At 39.7% G+C, this 17,034-nt stretch overlaps 1 protein-coding gene across 5 annotated transcripts in view; it reads left to right on the plus strand.

The window, feature by feature from the left end:
- The first annotated feature begins 808 nt into the window (after window positions 1–808).
- Window positions 809–17,034, plus strand: part of LOC109409861 (ras-related protein Rap-2a) — a 489,211-nt gene continuing 472,985 nt past the window's right edge. For 2 of the 5 annotated variants that reach the window (XM_029875083.2, XM_029875087.2), the window contains exon 1: window positions 809–1,518. The gene's annotated coding sequence lies outside the window, so the exon portion shown is untranslated. The remainder of the gene's footprint in view (window positions 1,519–17,034) is intronic. The other 3 variants (XM_062855712.1, XM_029875082.2, XM_062855713.1) reach the window with 2 other exon arrangements.

Below are 17,034 nucleotides of genomic sequence, written 5' to 3' on the forward strand. Positions count from 1 at the left end.
TTTAGACTTTAGAATTATAACTTAGACGTAATAGTTTTTTCTTCATGTTTTTTCTCCAGATTCTTCTTGTTTTGTCGTGTGTTCTCTGTGCTTTTTGATAATTTTTATTTCTCGAATTCCCTATTCGTTTTGCATTTTTTATATTCTTTGTCCCGCTATGTCTTTCTGTTTCTACATGTTTGTTTCTCCCTTGAGTTCACTTTTCTTTCTTTTTTGTTGGATTTGTTTTCATTGAAAGCTAGTTGCTTGTTGTTTCTTGTGAGTTTTCCATATGTTTTGTTGCTTATTTCTTCTTTTTTGTAGAAAATTCCTTAAATTCTTGTTTTTCTTTTCATTAAATTTTGATTTGACATATTAGCCTACCCCATCAAAGATAACAGCCAACTCCAAACTAGTTGCGTCCTCAACGCTAACGCTACTCTTTCACAGCACGCAGCCAATACGCCATCGGCTTCCCCGCGCACCTCTCCGTCTGCCCGGCTCTTCCGCCAGCAATCGGTAAATCATCACAACGACCACGACCCGAATGCAAAAAAACCTCAACAAAACAACCCACACAATCCGTCGTCGTGATCGTCGTCGCGTCTTGTTGCTGCAATCAATGGAAACCCGACCGCTTAGCACCCACACTGTTGCAAAACCACCATTCATGGTGGCGGCGCAACCAATACGCACCCGATACATTGGGAGCCATTATCGACCCCACTTGATGGTGTGAGTGAGATCAAGTCAGAGACGAAAGCCCGAAGTCAGGGCTCGTCGTCGTCGTCGCCGTCGGGGCTCTCTAGTGGTCCGGTTCGGGTCGGGTTTGTTAGTGCGAGTTTTACCGTCGTCGGTGCTGTTTGTTGTGCAGGCAGTGTTTTGCGCGGTCTGGATATTACCGTCATCCATCCCCGGACTTTTCTCATTTGGCGTTTCGAAACAGGAGCTTTTTCGTTGGTTTTTTATGCTGGGTGCGCGGGTTGTGTGCGTTTTTCGCTGTCGCAATTTTCGAGAATACAGATTTCGGTGCATATCAAGCAAGTGCGTTTGCTCTGAGGGAAAAATTGGAAGTGAAAAGAAGGTGTTCTTCTGGTGGGCCCAGTCAGTGGTGAGTGGTGAGCAACGAGTGGCAATGTGGAAGACGAAGAAGACGACGACGGAGAAGAAGCAGTGAATGAAGATTGTTGGTTAGGATTTCGGAACGAATTTGGTTCCTTTGTTTTGGTTTCGGGTGAGAGTGACCATTTTGATGGAGTTGGAGTCTTTGGATGGTTTTCTGTTGGTGATTTGAGCTTCGAAATCAGTGAATGAAAAGCGGCTATTGCCCCAGTGATTGATTGCGAGAGAGAGAATTTGAGACGATTCCTGGAAAGGTATCGAGCAGAAGAAAAGTTACATGAACCGACGAGACAAGGGAATCCTTACCGCCCCGTATACGCGTACAGCCCGGAGAGCAAGAGCCTGAGATTACATTGCATCAAGCTTCAAGGTTCGAAGGAGGAAAGAGACAGCCGTGCACGCATCCTTATGCCAGAAGTAAGTTTTGCACAGCATCTGCCTTCATCTTTCATCCATCCATCCATCGCCGTAGCAGCACATCACACAAATGGTTTGTCAATGTAACCAATCTTTGCTTGCAATACCGGAGACCGTATTTCATTCCAAATATGTTCACATCCAGCTGTTGCTCTCTCGCTCTGCCGACGAGCACACATCGATGACAACAGGCAGGGAGTGACAACAGCAAAACACACATACAAAGCAAATCCAAATGCCTTCCGCAAGGCTCTGGCAAATTCACTATCATCGGCTGGAGAGGTCCCAGTTCCGCAAAATTAGTGATTCAGCAGAAACCGGGGCTGTCGTGGCAAAAATCACTTTTCCGCTGACAAATTATCAAAGAAAAGCAACCATCATCGCCGTCATCATCATCGTGGTAGGCCACGGCCGATAGCAGGGTTGCCACACATACAGATTTATTTGCACTTTGCACAGATGTTGACGTAGGACTACGTTTCTGTCCAGACGATCATTTCGACAGCAGCATCCACTAGACAACAGTGACTCTATGGATAGTTTGATAATTGCTCAAAAAAGTCATCATCTAATCGGCACACAAGACATCTCGGACAAGACATTGTCAGTTCGCATGAAGCCGTTGTTAACTGATATACTTCCAACCTTCAAATGATTCGCAGTGATTTTTTCGGATAGATTGGAGATCATCGCTTATGAATTGACGGCCTACATCAAAACATCCAAAAATATGAAGGACCCTTATTCCTACAACATCATGAATTTGGAACTCAAGAACTTGAGCCTTCAGTTCTACCAACACATGGCATTGATTTGAAATTAGTGCCTTCGGCTAAGCGACTTTCCCTCGTCGCGGAAGTTAGCTAAAGTCATACGACCAATACGGGAGCCTGGGAAAGATCCTTTTCTTTCTGAACGCTGTCATTCCATCAGCCTTCTCTCCAAGCTTGCTGTCCAATAATTCAATATGCAATCTACTAGTTTGGGAGAGTTACGTCAAAATTCTTCATCTGAAACTCCAAAGCGATCAACACAAGTTTCTTCGTGAGATTTTCAACGTTTCTCCAGAAATGAGCACATGGGCCTCAACATCGTCTGGCTGAAAGAAAAACACTCGATGAGCGATTTGGTGATTCTATCGATCGGTACCGGACTCGTTTATACAGATATTAGTACCAAAGTAGAATTGGTATTCTATGATTAAGCCAAGACGTTCTTTTTTTTTTCAAAAAAATCTTCAGACTAAAATGTAGCAACCCTCTTCGCTAGACGATGACAATCAAGACAGACGTCGGCCTTTTCCGTCTTTCGCCGATTACTTTGTCAACACCAACACAAGCCCACTCATCTGGAACAAGGCAGCCAGTAGCCAGCACAGAGTGCAAAGTAATAATTGTATGAATGAATAATTATGTCTGTGAAATGAGCTGTATGAAGGCAGCCCTCGATCCGATCATGCTTCGATCGATCGCTCGGCGTTCATCGACAGGAAGATCGGGCTGACAGCAGCAGGAACCATTCCATTATACCCGAAGAGCTCGTGATTCGCATTTCCAATCAGTCCAGCCCAGTAGTGTATGAGCGTCTCAGTGTTAGTGCGATGACATATGATGACAGTATAGTGACAACAAGAATGGAAGGTACTGGTTGAAGTATCACTGATGGACTGAACTAGCTGATGGCTGCGAATGTGCGTGTGCGTGTCCGAAGGAATCGGCACAAAAAGAAAAACAACTCATTACACACAGATGGGATGGAAACTACATGTCGTCATCGCAGTCGGACGGAACGCACAACTGCACTGGTCTGGCGTGTAGATATAGCAAACGGATGATTTTATGGAGGCGCGGAGTTCGAGCGGCAGCTGTCCGGTTGGTGGAATGATGGAAGAGAGCTGCGAGCTGCTGGCGAAGAATTTGAAGGAGATTTGCTAAACGATATCTGCAGATAGAGCCTGGAAGGTGTATTGGCGTTTATTGGCGATGGATCAATTCTGATCCATGATTGAAGCTCATTACAAAACATTCATTTGGCTGCTAGTAAAGTAGTTGTGAATGATCACAAGAAATATTGTAAGTGAAAATATTCTTTTTCACAATAAATAATACCATGGAACAGGCTCACGAATCCATACAAGAGTCTTTTAATAGAAGGACTGTTAAATATTTCCTACTGGGTTCCCTCCAGTGGTTTTCAGAGGTTCTTTCAACATTTTCCTGTAGGAATCATCCAGGGCTTTCCTATGAGAATCCTCCAGGACTTCTTTTTGAAGGTCCTTCAAGGGTGCATTCTGAAAATTCGACAGGACTTTCTTTTGGAAGTACTTCAAGAATCTCTCTGAGAATCCCCCAGCACTTCTTTTTAAAATTCTTCAGTAGTTCTTTTTCAACTACCTTCAGAAGTTCTTGTGAAAGCCTTCCTAGGATTTCCAAATAGAATTCTCCAGGAGATACATTTGGAAATTTTCTATTGATAATTTCTAAAAATGCTCTAGAAATCCATTCTCAAAATTCTTCATTAATGCCATTTGAAAGTTCTCCTGGAGTTAATTCTACGAATCTACCACAGATTCTTTCTTAGAATTTTCAGCAGAGATTGAAATTCCTTTCCGATGAAGGTTGTTGCATTATCGTTAATGACCAGTTCGATGTTTCGTACCACTGAATCCATCACTATTTTGAAGACTCTTTTCATGATTTTTAATGAAACTCAACGTACATATGTACAGATGGATATATTATTAGTAAAATTGCGAAAAAATCCACAGCTCAGGTGAGATTTGAGCTCACGACCCTTATACGCTAGACAAGTGCTTTTCCAACTAAGCTACCGAGCCAATTAATGACACGGCATTTTGGTTGGTACAAGGTAATTCCAATCTCATCGATCATGCTTCATCTTTCCCTTAAATTTCACCGCAAATATATCCATCTCTTAGGTACACATGCATGAAGAGCGATGCGATTTATTTACTGTTGAAACTGTTTGCCTAACTTTCAGGAGTCTCTCCATCACCGACTGTGGTGAGGAAGAACAATTGAAACCTGGTAGGCGACCAACGTGTCGTTCGCACTCTTTCATATACGACAGATTACTACAGAAGAGGTAGAAGCTCGAATATGACTTAAGGGCAAAGTCTTCGGTATACCAATTAAAGTGACAAGATGCAAATTCAACCGAACTCTCTTACATTTAGACGCTAGATTGCATTGCAACCTAGCGATTTATGACCAAAAATTTCAACAATACTTGCATCTTGTCACTTTAATTTCAAGAAGAGAGAGTCGATGAAGAGAACTCTCTCATGTTACTTTCGCCCTTATTTAAACTCAATCTAGATATTTGCGGTGAAATTTAAGGGAAAGATGAAGCATGATCGATGAGATTGGAATTACCTTGTACCAACCAAAATGCCGTGTCATTAATTGGCTCGGTAGCTTAGTTGGAAAAGCACTTGTCTAGCGTATAAGGGTCGTGAGTTCAAATCTCACCTGAGCTGTGGATTTTTTCGCAATTTTACTAATAATATATCCATCTGTACATATGTACGTTGAGTTTCATTAAAAATCATGAAAAGAGTCTTCAAAATAGTGATGGATTCAGTGGTACGAAACATCGAACTGGTCATTAACGATAATGCAACAACCTTCATCGGAAAGGAATTTCAATCTCTGCTGAAAATTCTAAGAAAGAATCTGTGGATTTTTTCGCAATTTTACTAATAATATATCCATCTGTACATATGTACGTTGAGTTTCATTAAAAATCATTAATTGACCACACGGATTGGTATACCGAAGACTTTGCCCTTAAGTCAGACTCTTTTCGCCTAGATCTTTTTCATAGGAACCAGGATGACCCATTTAGAAAACAGGTCTATTAGAACGAACAAATGGCAGCTCCCGTTCTTGCTTCTAGGGAGACTCTAGATGTAATCTACAGCTAGTATCTGGAATGGCCGATCCGTGAGTTTTTGCCAACCCATTTTTGGAGCTAAAGTTGCTTTTGTAGGCTTGCATTGCATACACGTAATACGAGCCTGCACGTGTCGCTTGCAATCTACTGCTATGCTGGACATCCATGTCGTACAGTTGCAACAGAATGCTCCAGTGGCTCAGATTTGACGGCTTCCATTTCGTGTTCATGCATAATGAACGACAGCGCCGTAGAGTATGTCATGAGCGTGAATCGGGTTCCTTATGCAGATCATCCTTATCATCCTGAAAAATGTACCCAGATCGCTCCAGGAGTATTTTCAGAAAATCTTCCAAGAATTGTATCAAAGGATTTCTCCAGGATTTTTTCTGAAAATTCCTCAAAAAACTTTTCGAGGAATTCCACCCAGGGGTTTCTTGAGGAGTTTCTCCAAAAGTTTTCTTCAGGTTTTTATTTTCAGAAAATCCTTATTGTAGTCCTTCAAGAATTTTCCTGGGACTTCTTCAGTTTTTTCTCTAGAGATTCATAGGTACGAGCATATTTCTGAGATTTTCACATAGATTCTAGTGGATATTTCTTCAGAAATTCCTTCGGGAATTCTTGCAGAAATTTCTGTTTGGATTTCTTCTGAAAATACTTCAAAAATATCTCCAGAGACGTTGCAGAATTGTAGTGATTTCTTCAGAAATTTCAATAGAAGTATTCTTCAAAAGACCTTCCATGGATTTTTTCACAAATTCCTACAAAAATCCTCTCAAAATCTAACAATTTACATTCTTTCGGTAATTCTACCAAGGGATCTTCTCATAATGCCTTGAGAATTCCTAGAATGATTCTTTTTCGAAACTGTTCTTGGGATTATTCAAAACCATCTCAGATTTTTCAGGAATTGTTTCAGATATTCCTCCCCGGGATTGTTCCGAATTTTCCTGGAAATTACCAAAAAATTGTTTAAGGATGTTTTGAAGAACTCGCTGGAAGATTGTCTGAAGGAAACTATTAAAAATTTCTGGTGTTACTTTTGAAAATTCCTAGAATAAATTCTTGTAAATTTCCTGGAAAAATTACCATTCAGAAATTCTGGAAGCTATTTCTGACGTTATCTTTGGAGGAGCGCCTTAAGAAATGATAGTCGTGTCAAGTACAAGACACTGGAGACTACCTTACAGTTGAGGTCGAAATACGTATCTGTCAAAGGATGCAAATTCTTAGTGGAATCAAAAGGAACAGTACTTAATGCGATTTTCTTTTTACTTAAATGATTTAAGAAACCTTCTCAATTAAAAAAAAAACCTTGAGAAGGAAAACAGAAAGTAATTCCAAGGAAAAATTAGATGAGAAATGACGAAGTTCGTAGAGGAATTTCTAAAAGAATCTAGAAAAAAAAACAGCAGAATTTACTGCAGAAATCACAGGCGAAGGTACTGGTGAAATTCTTATAGAAATTCCTCAAAAAAATTCAAATGGATCCTGGATCTGGAAAATTTTATATTCAACTTCTGAAGGCTCTTCTCGGAAGTACTGGAGAAATTTCTGAGGGAAACACTGCCGTCTGAAGCATAGTTCTCCCATGTTCTATGGGAATCTCTATCAACATAGGACAACTATGCTGCATACGGCAGAATACTACAGAAACAAAAAAAACTTGAGGAATAGGCTCCTAAAGTCCTATCTGGATTGTTGTTTTATACCACAAAATATGGCACAAGAGAGTACCTATTAAATCATTTTTTGACGTTTTCATTGGCCTTGATTGAAAATATTTAACTTTTAATTTTTAAATCTTGTCCCGCCCCTATTTTATAACACATACTTTGAGTGATGTTTTTTCACCGCGTATGTCAGATTTTAGCATTTTTGAATCCCCAGTTCGAAAAATGTCGAGTTCCATCACGTCAAGGTCGACCTCAAATGTCAAACTAGAACTATGTACCATTTTACTTACTTTGAATATTCTTATTATTCCTTCGTTTTTTTTTAATTCGAGTGAAGTACAATTCCGATAAGAATACCATGCTTGATCGTATAATTCAATAAAAGCGAGATTTCGTCTTTGATTTTAGGACCCTATTCTTTACAGAATCACTGGACAAATTTAACAAAAAAAAACACTGTATTTTGAAAGAATCTTCTAGATCTAGAATCTAGAATCTTCTAGAATCTACCTGGTACAATGAAGAACTCTTGATGAATTCCTTGATAAATGCCAACGAATAAATACTGTTCCTGCAGGAATTGCTGAGCTAATATTTGGAGAAAATCCTGAAGCGTTACCGCAAGAAAAATCTGCATGTATTTTAAGTAATCCCTGGAAAAATACCATTTACCCCTGAAACAAAAAAAAACAAGAAACTTCCATCTTGTACCGACTTTTCGAACCCTCTAAGCAGAATACCCTTTTCGAATGAGTGTAATCAGTTTCGTACCTTTTGATTCCGCCCTTATTGCTTATCCTATGACAGATACGCGTATTTCGACTACCACTTATAATCTTCCTCAGAATCCACACAGTGGATAACTGACACTAAGGAAGATTACAAGTGGTAGTTGAAATACGCGTATCTGTCAAAGGATAAGCAATTAGGGCGGAATTAAAAGGTACGAAACTGATTACACTCATTCGAAGAAGAAACTTCCAAAAGAATCCCTTGAGACTGTTATGGAATTTCCAAAAAAAAAAACGGGCGAGAGAATCCTTGAATATATGGAGTAATACATGGAGGAATCGATGAAGATATTCTGAAAGAATGAGTGGACAAATTTGGGAATTTCTAAACAAAAACCTCAGAAGAACATCTGAAAGAATTTAAAAAAATGCCCGAATCTCAGTGAAAAAAAAAATATCAACTGGAATTGCATTTTTGAAGAATTCTTTGGAGAAATTCTTGAAGAAACCGCTGGAGTAATTGCTAGAAAAATTTCTGGAGAATCCCAAAGGAATCGTCCGGGACAAAATCTAATAGCATTCCTGGAGGATCTCTTTCAGAAATCTTTTTAAATAAACATGAAGAAATACATACACGAACTTCTGTCAAGGCAGAGGTCAAGTACTGACAATCAAAATGTGATATTGGTTTGTTTGAGATAAGAGGTAAAAGTACTGAAAATAATAGCAAAAAATTGTTCTTGAACCATCTAACCAATAGCAAAATTTGATATTTGAAGATCAATCAAATAGCTCAATGCTATTGGTTAAATCTTGCCAAGAGCTAAATGTGCTATGATGATGATGTTCCAGGAGTAAAATTGAGATATCATTTTCAGTACTTTTACCTCTTATCTCAAACAAACAACTATCACTTTTTGATCTTCGTATCAAAATATGCTATTATTGAGCTTTTTTACTGTGTTCGGGTAGCAATCCTTGATGAAATTTCTTCATAATTAATTTCTGAAGAAACCCGTGGACTAGTCTCAAGCAATTATTGGAAGAATTCCTGTAAGAATCTCTGAAGGGATTCCAGAGACAAACAGGAATGCATTCCCGAATAGAGAAATACAATTCGTGGTATCGCCCATATTATAAGAAGGTTGTTCATAGAATGATAATGATACAAATAATAATAATCATACAATTGAATGATCAATGTTGAAAAAGTGGTATGATTCAATATTTTTTAAATATCATAGCACTAGTTATAACGGTACCTGTGATCATTCAGGAATAATTTTGAATAATACAGTTTTCAATGCTCTGTTGACTGGAACTTCTGTTTATTGATGTTTCTAATCATATTTGCTGTGAAACTGAAGCACAAAACGAATTCTTCTGTATTTAATTCCTTGGGAACGTCCCATATCCCGGAACTACACTAATTCAAACATTTCCTACTCGAACGCATCACTATTCACATACTGCAACTCAATTTTCCTTAGTCTATGTTCCACCGCCGGCAGTCACTTCCAGACCAGCAGCTCCGGTAAAACCATTGGTTCCGACTACTTACCTCCCACCGATCAAAACTGGAGGACGCATTCAGTATCTACGAGCCGAGCCCCGAGCAGACTTCTGAAGTCGATTCAAGGCTTTGTTCCGAGCTTTGTTCCTCCATGCCACATTTTTTGTCCCTTGATGTTTCGTTGTATTTTTGTTAGCCGCCTTTGGAACAAAATCACGTTTAAACCAGCCGCGAACACTTATTCCATATAGCCCACAGCGTAAGGTCCGTACGCAAAAAGTTCTCCAGCAGACCCGAAAATTCCACAGTTCGAGTCTCACGGTGTAAAAAAAACTTGCAAAAGTAAAAAATGATTTAACCAATGGTACGCAGAGTTGTCAGAATCTTGTAAATGTCCGCAGGGGTGTGTAACACTTTTTTGAAGTCGATAAAACAGATTTTCCGAAATATTTCCGTTTCGTTTTATCATTCACTGTATCGTAAAGCTAATGATAAAGTGATTATTATGTGAATAATTTGGCAAAAATTTTGTTCGTGAAAAATGCCATTTTTGAATGGTAATGATACTTAACGACCCATTCGGTCTATCATCGAAAATGATAAGTATTATCATTGATATGCTACGTCGTATCATCGATTTATAATCCGTCATATGATAAGACAAACAATTTGAAAATGATAACCGGTACAATTGTTTTATAATGCCGTTTTATTCGGGTTCTAAGGGGATACTTGGAGAAATTCTCGGAGGAAATCTTTCAAGAAAATCATGCGAGAATTTCTTTCTATAAAGCATGCGGAAAAAATGGTTAATCCTGAAATAATCTCAAACGAATTTATGGTAATGTCGTTGTTGTAGTCGTAGAGAAATTCTGTAGAAGTACATGAGAAGGATTGCATTCTAATTCTCGGAGGAATCTTCAGAGAAGTTCTTGCTGAACTAGGTAAAGGGGCAATAATGCCCTTTCTTCGACTAATACAGAAACATTTTGTGAAGAAATGATTCATGGAGGGGTTTCCCTGGAATAATTCTTAATTAGGCGCAACATCGAAGTTATTTCCATGGAGGCGTACCAGGGCGCAGATTTTTTGAAACCTTGATCATCCATCTCTGGTTTTAGCATTGCAGCACTGCCTGAAATACCAGAATTCCAGTTTTTTTCGAATTTTATAAAATTCCCTTATAATTTTAGATTTTTTTCGGTATTTCTTGTGGAATTTCATGCAAAATGTAAACATGGAAACGTTTTAATCAGATTATTTTAGTTAAGCTCCTAAACAAATTCAGAAGAAAACTTGCTGAAATCCTTTAGAAGATGTTTGCTAAAAATCTAAAAAAATATCTGACAGGAGAAAGCCTCTGATGAGTTCAAAACCCAAGGAAAAAAAATTGACAAAAGTTTTGTTATTTTGTATTTTTGTCCACATTTTGATAAAAAAAAAAACTTGGAATAAATTGTATAGTTTCTAGGAGAATTAATTAAAGGAATTTCCGAACACATACATACATTCATGACACTTTATGCGTTCTGAAATATAAATATGCAAGGCATATTTTTTCTACTGGGTTAAGGAAACACTTAAACTTGGGCGGTTCTTTGGAGAAGTTTCTGGTTGATTAATAAAAAAAATAGTTTCAAATGAAACTGGAAAAACTACAGGTTTTCGTCAAATTTATGATACAAGTGTTTCTGATGAGTAGGGACAATGGAAATTCGCGATTTCGCGGAAGCCGCGAAATCCGCGAAATTGGACTTTGGCCGTGAAATTCAAGAAATGCCGCGAAATGCTGCGAAATTTGACAAAACCGTAAAAGTACCTTACATATTCCCATAAATTTCAAATTTTTAGTAAAAAATTGACAGATAATTTTCGACAGTTTGAGATTATTTACGATTCCGTATCTGCATAATAAAAATTCATTGCATCAAATGTATGCTTTTTTCTCGAAAAATCATAAAACTTGTTATTTTTCGATGAAATGCCTCATAATACTAAATGAATTATTCATTTGACATGCAAAATTAAAGTTTTCTTCAACAAAATTCACAAAAGTAGCCCGCGAAATTTAAGAAATTTTACCGCGAATTTCCATTGTCCCTACTGATGAGGTTCCGGAATGAGGTGTTTCTTTAAAAAAAAATCTACAAAAGATCCTGGTGGTATTGAAGATTTTTAATACATATGATTAATGAAAAAGAAAATACCGAAGAAAGAAATCTTTGAAAAAAAAAGTTCGTCAAGATTCCTTGGAAGTTGTTTTGTTAATTTGCTTGAGGATACCACAGCTTACTTATAGATTCTATGTAGAAATTGTTGATGATTCTTAGGAAACATTGATGGGAGAATTCTTGAAGAAACTTTTTAAAAAATGACTCATTTGTTTGATCAGTTATCATAGAGAAATTCTTGGCAAAAGTACTTGTTGATAATCTCGAGGTAAGTTGAGTTCCAATATTTTTGAGTGGTCAGACACCTCCCAACGGGCAAAAAGCCTTTCAACTACTTCCTTCTGGCTACAGCCATATCCACACAATGTTTCTATACATAAAGCAATTCTGTTAACGATTGGTAGGAGTTCGGCTTTCTTCCGAAAACAATCGAGCCTTCGAATATCCAATTCTATTTTTTTTGATGCTTCTCACTTGCTTACAGCTACCATATAAAAAGGTTTCAAATAAAAAAATAATAAAAAAAAAACAATGTAGAAAACCTGCCTGATTCCTTTTCATCAATCCACTCGGTCACTCAATCAGTTAATAGTAGTAACTAACTACAGTAGACGTTCGCTCGGTGCAAACGGTTTAACTGCAATGCTTTTTAACTGCAAGTCCGCTAAGTGCAACAATTTTGCAGTTATCGCACCGCTATCTGTCAAAAACAAAACGTCAACAGAGTTGCGATGTTTTTCGGATGCACTTCAGCTGCATTGCGATGTTTTTGAGTGCATTTTGGCTGCGCCCAACAGCATTTGACATCTGTTTGACGGCTGTCAGTCGTTGCAGTTAGCGAATTTCAACGTAACTGAAACGTAAACATGTTGCACTTACCGAACGTCTACTGTACAGTAGACGTTCGATAAGTGCAACATGTTTACGTTTCAGTTACCGAATGTAATTCGTTAACTGCAATGACTGACAGCCGTCAAACAGATACCAATTGCTGTTGGACGCAGCCAGAATGCACTCAAAAACATCGCATTGCAGCTGTAGTGCATCCGAAAAACATCGCAACTCTGTTGACGTTTTGTTTTTGACAGATAGCGGTGCGAAAACTGCAAAATTGTTGCACTTAGCGGACTTGCAGTTAAAAAGCATTGCAGTCAAACCGTTTGCACTGAGCGAACGTCTACTGTACTCACAACATTTTGTCAACCAAGCTTGGGAAAATCGACTTTTCCTACGATGAATCAAATTCACTCGGTCCAAGAATTTTCAATCATTCAGTATTTCTCAAGATTTGAAGATCTATCAGGAAGAGTTCCAGTTCATTTTCACAGCAAACAGACAAAGGCTTTGAGGAACTTCGCCAAACATTTTTAACAAAGCCTCTTCAGAAACAGCTCACGAAGGCCTGTTGAAATCCACTCTGAAGGAATTTCACAAGAAACCTTCAACGCTGGCGACCCTATTAATTCCAAAAAAACATTCATTATTGCTCCAATTGACGTAGAAGGCAGTTTCCAGATAAATAGGTGAGCTCGTTTCATACTACTTCTGTTTATGTTATACAGGGTGTTAGGTTCCTGAGTGCAAACTTTTTAAAGGGTGATAGAGGACCATAAATGGAGAAAAAATTGTTCTACGCATATGGTCAAATCTCAACCGTTACGTAGTTATTGAACTTCCCATGTTTATGACTCTTATTGCCTTAACTGGCAATAACTTGAAAATGGTCAAACTTATCGCTGTTTTTTTGCCCTTATTCGAAAGATTATTGAATTTTCTAACAAATGGCATCTTTGAATCGATTGGTTTAGTTAAATAACTAAGTCTTCTAGAGCAAAATAGCTAAAAATAGTGTATTTTTATTGGTTTTTGTCAATTATCTTTGAAACATGCGTAATAAATTAAAATTCTTTCTTTGGCAAAGTTGTGGCCCCTGTTACACTCTACAATTCGTTCTTCGACACCAAACTTCTATCTCTTATCGTTTTGTTGCAATTTTGATTTTAACATCGCATTTCAGATCATAAATTTGCAACTGTCATGGAAAGCACTTTTTTGCCCATTGTGCCGCACATTTAAATCAAAATTGCAAGAAAACGATAAGAGCTAGAAGTTTGGTGTCAAAGAACGAATTGTAGAGTGTAACAGGGGCCACAATTTTGCCAAAGAAAGAATTTTAATTTATTACGCATGTTTCAAAGATAATTGACAAAAACCAATAAAAATACACTATTTTTAGCTATTTTGCTCTAGAATACTTAGTTATTTAACTAAACCAATCGATTCAAAGATGCCATTTGTTAGAAAATTCAATAATCTTTCGAATAAGGGCAAAAAAACAGCGATAAGTTTGACCATTTTCAAGTTATTGCCAGTTAAGGCAATAAGAGTCATAAACATGGGAAGTTCAATAACTACGTAACGGTTGAGATTTGACCATATGCGTAGAACAATTTTTTTCTCCATTTATGGTCCTCTATCACCCTTTAAAAAGTTTGCACTCAGGAACCTAACACCCTGTATATCAATTGTCTTTCTTTTTTGTTTTCCAGTTTTGTCAGGGGCTGTTTAAAATAAAAAATGCAATACACATCCGTTTAAAACTCTCATTGGACAATTTTTCACAGAGCATCTGTACATATCTCAATTTCTTTTCGGGACGGTATAGTTATGAAAAGGTTTCCATCAGAATTTGAATTATACTGTACTCTGTACGCTGCAAATTGCACCATCTGAATAACGACTGTCATAAAACTCTTGCTTCATACCTATATCGGAATGAGGGAATTCCCCGACAAAAAATTTCTTCGAAAAAGCAAACATTCAACCTTTCAAACCCCGAATTCTCATCGTTATCGAGTATTTAGCCTGCCCACCATAGCTTTGAAGGCATGAAGGCAATCACAACAACAGCAACAACCAATTTCCCCTCGACATTACCGCACCGGACCGCACAATCGCACTTGAGCAATCATCCAGAAAGTGCGAGTGCAAGCAAAATTACTCCGCGCTCACCTTGCCGGCCCATTATTCAGCAACCACACCGCACCGCACATTCAGTCAGTCAATCGATTCAATAAACCACCTTCGCGTTCGCAGCAGTCGAATGGAGTGCGAACTCGGCGAGCGCGAGCTAAGCTTGATTGTGATTGAGCCGTGCATCTAGTCATCCGTGAAAATCCGCGCATCGATGAATGGCTTCGTCCGCGGCACCTAAGTGCAAAACGTCGCCTCGCGGTAATGATCTTTCAATCAAAGTAACCACACCAGTTACAGTCTCTGTAACAACAGTCCATTCCATCCAAGCAGTCCAGTCCAGCGATGTGGGTGCGTTTAGCAAAGCGATGCTGTATTGGTGCGACCGTTCCGAATTAACTCGGACGCAGATGACGATGCGGAGTAAGATGGGTGCGTCTGTATTGGTAACCGTTTGGTATCGGCTGCTGATGTAAAAGTTCTCGCAAGTGAAAAGTAACCATACGGGTAATTGTTGTTGTTGTTTTTTTTTTGTTTACCGCCCTCGCACATTGCAAGAAACGACACAAGAAACAGACGAATGGCGAGCTGGTTGGCTGGAGAGAGACACACACGCCGGCCACGTCCAAGGGAGGCAGGCAGGTAGCAGTGAGAGCAGTTGCTGTCATTTCAACATGAGTACCCACATTTCTGTTGCCGTTGGTTGCTGCCCGGCCTGCTTGGATGAATGTTTGCAATGGTTTTGCTTGTTTGCTTGTCGCCGCGTGCTGCCTCCGCCGCTGCTTCTGTACACTATTTGGCCGACAGTCGGCAAAACTCACAATCTGGTTGGCACCTCTCGTTGGCCGAACTGGCGGTGCATCGCCTCCTCAGATACGAGTTGGGCGGTATTCGTAAAATACGTAACCTTCTGTACATACAGAGATGGAACGGAAGCGTTACATTTTATACGCAATCCACTTATCCGCGAGCGGTAATGGCGGCGGCGGGCACAAATAACCGATTCGAGTTTTGACGTTTCTTGGGGATCGTAATCGGTTGGCGCCAAAAAACGGTGGATGAAGGGGTGAGGAGGAGAATGAAACTGTTTTGACTTTCCCCCAAGAAACGTCAAAATCCAAACCGGTTGGATATACCCGCCGCCGCCATTACCGCTCGCGGATAAGTGGATAGCTGAAATGAGTTACGAATAATCTGAAATTCCCGAATTTGGCGTTACGTACTCAAAAGGCGACACCTTAATGAAATTTCTAACGAAAGAGAAAAAGGAAGCTCCAATTGGGTGTGGAAACGCAGCGAAAATGATGGCGAGAAAAATGGAAAACACACAGCAACAGAAAGTGAAGTGAGAAATGGAAACAACAAGCCGAAAACTGCCTTCGTCGCATATACGCGAGTTTCCCGCGAGCAACTGCCTACCAGACGCGGCGTTTCACATTTTTGTGAATGGATGCCATTTATAAAAGTTGGAAATCGATCACGCACCAGCGGAGGACGCCGAAGACGACAGCAAATCCGGCGTTGTCGTCGACCGAAATAAACAGCTGTCAGTCAGTCACCATGGTGATCATCTTTTTGGGCATTTTCCGTGCACGCGGAGTAAATGAGATAATGGGCGTCTGATGGATCAACCAACCGTGGTTTCTACGCGCGACTTTCGGTGACGTTTTCCGGTGAATCAGGAAATTTTTAGGCAGCGTCACACTCGTGGTGATGACGCCGTTGGAAATGCAACCATCGCCTAGATTAGGCTTGACAGAACAATGGAACACCGAATCATTGCAACCGTTATCCACACAGGACGGAATACATACTCTGCGTCGAATGTAAACAAAGTATAATTCTCGGAAGCAATCGTCCGACAAGACGGCACAAAAGCAAATGAAAGCGTATGTGTAATCAATAAGGTTGCACAATCGGAATCTCAGCAGCCAGCAGCGCACTGTTCAAACTCATCAAGTGTCAAGTTACAAATTGAGCCGAGTTGCCAGTCTGTTAACTGTTATCACCTCCGTCGTCTGCGAGTCCGTTTCTCATTCTTATCATATCTTGGTAGGCACTCGAACGCTCGGCAAAGTGCAAAGTTTTTACCGAGGCATCAACAACAGCCAATGGTGAGCCATTATTGTTGGGCCGCGGTGTCTTGCTACAGAAGTGGTTTCATCGCAGTAAGCCCAAGACCGGGCGGTGCGAGCGTGAGAGAGTAGAGTAAACTGTGTTCACTGAAGAACAGGCAAAAGAAAAATTCACATGTACCCACATTGTAGAGACGCTGCTGTTTCCGCGTCATGATCCTAGTCCTTGGCCTCCTTTTGTAGGACAGCCGAGGACTGGGACTGGTCATGTGGAGAGGGTTACCGATGAGGAACTTGCGTGAATAGCTAAGTCCCTAACCGTAGGTTGTAACCGTTCGCCGAATTAGCTCGAGAGGTCTACAAAACTCGGTGTGTGTGTGTGTGTGTGTGTGTGTGTGTGTGTGTGTGTGTGTGTGTGTGTGTGTGTGTGTGTGTGTGTGTGTGTGTGTGTGTGTGTGTGTG

The sequence above is a fragment of the Aedes albopictus genome, chromosome 3, assembly GCF_035046485.1.
Source record: "Aedes albopictus strain Foshan chromosome 3, AalbF5, whole genome shotgun sequence".
NCBI classification, from domain to species: Eukaryota; Metazoa; Arthropoda; class Insecta; order Diptera; family Culicidae; genus Aedes; species Aedes albopictus.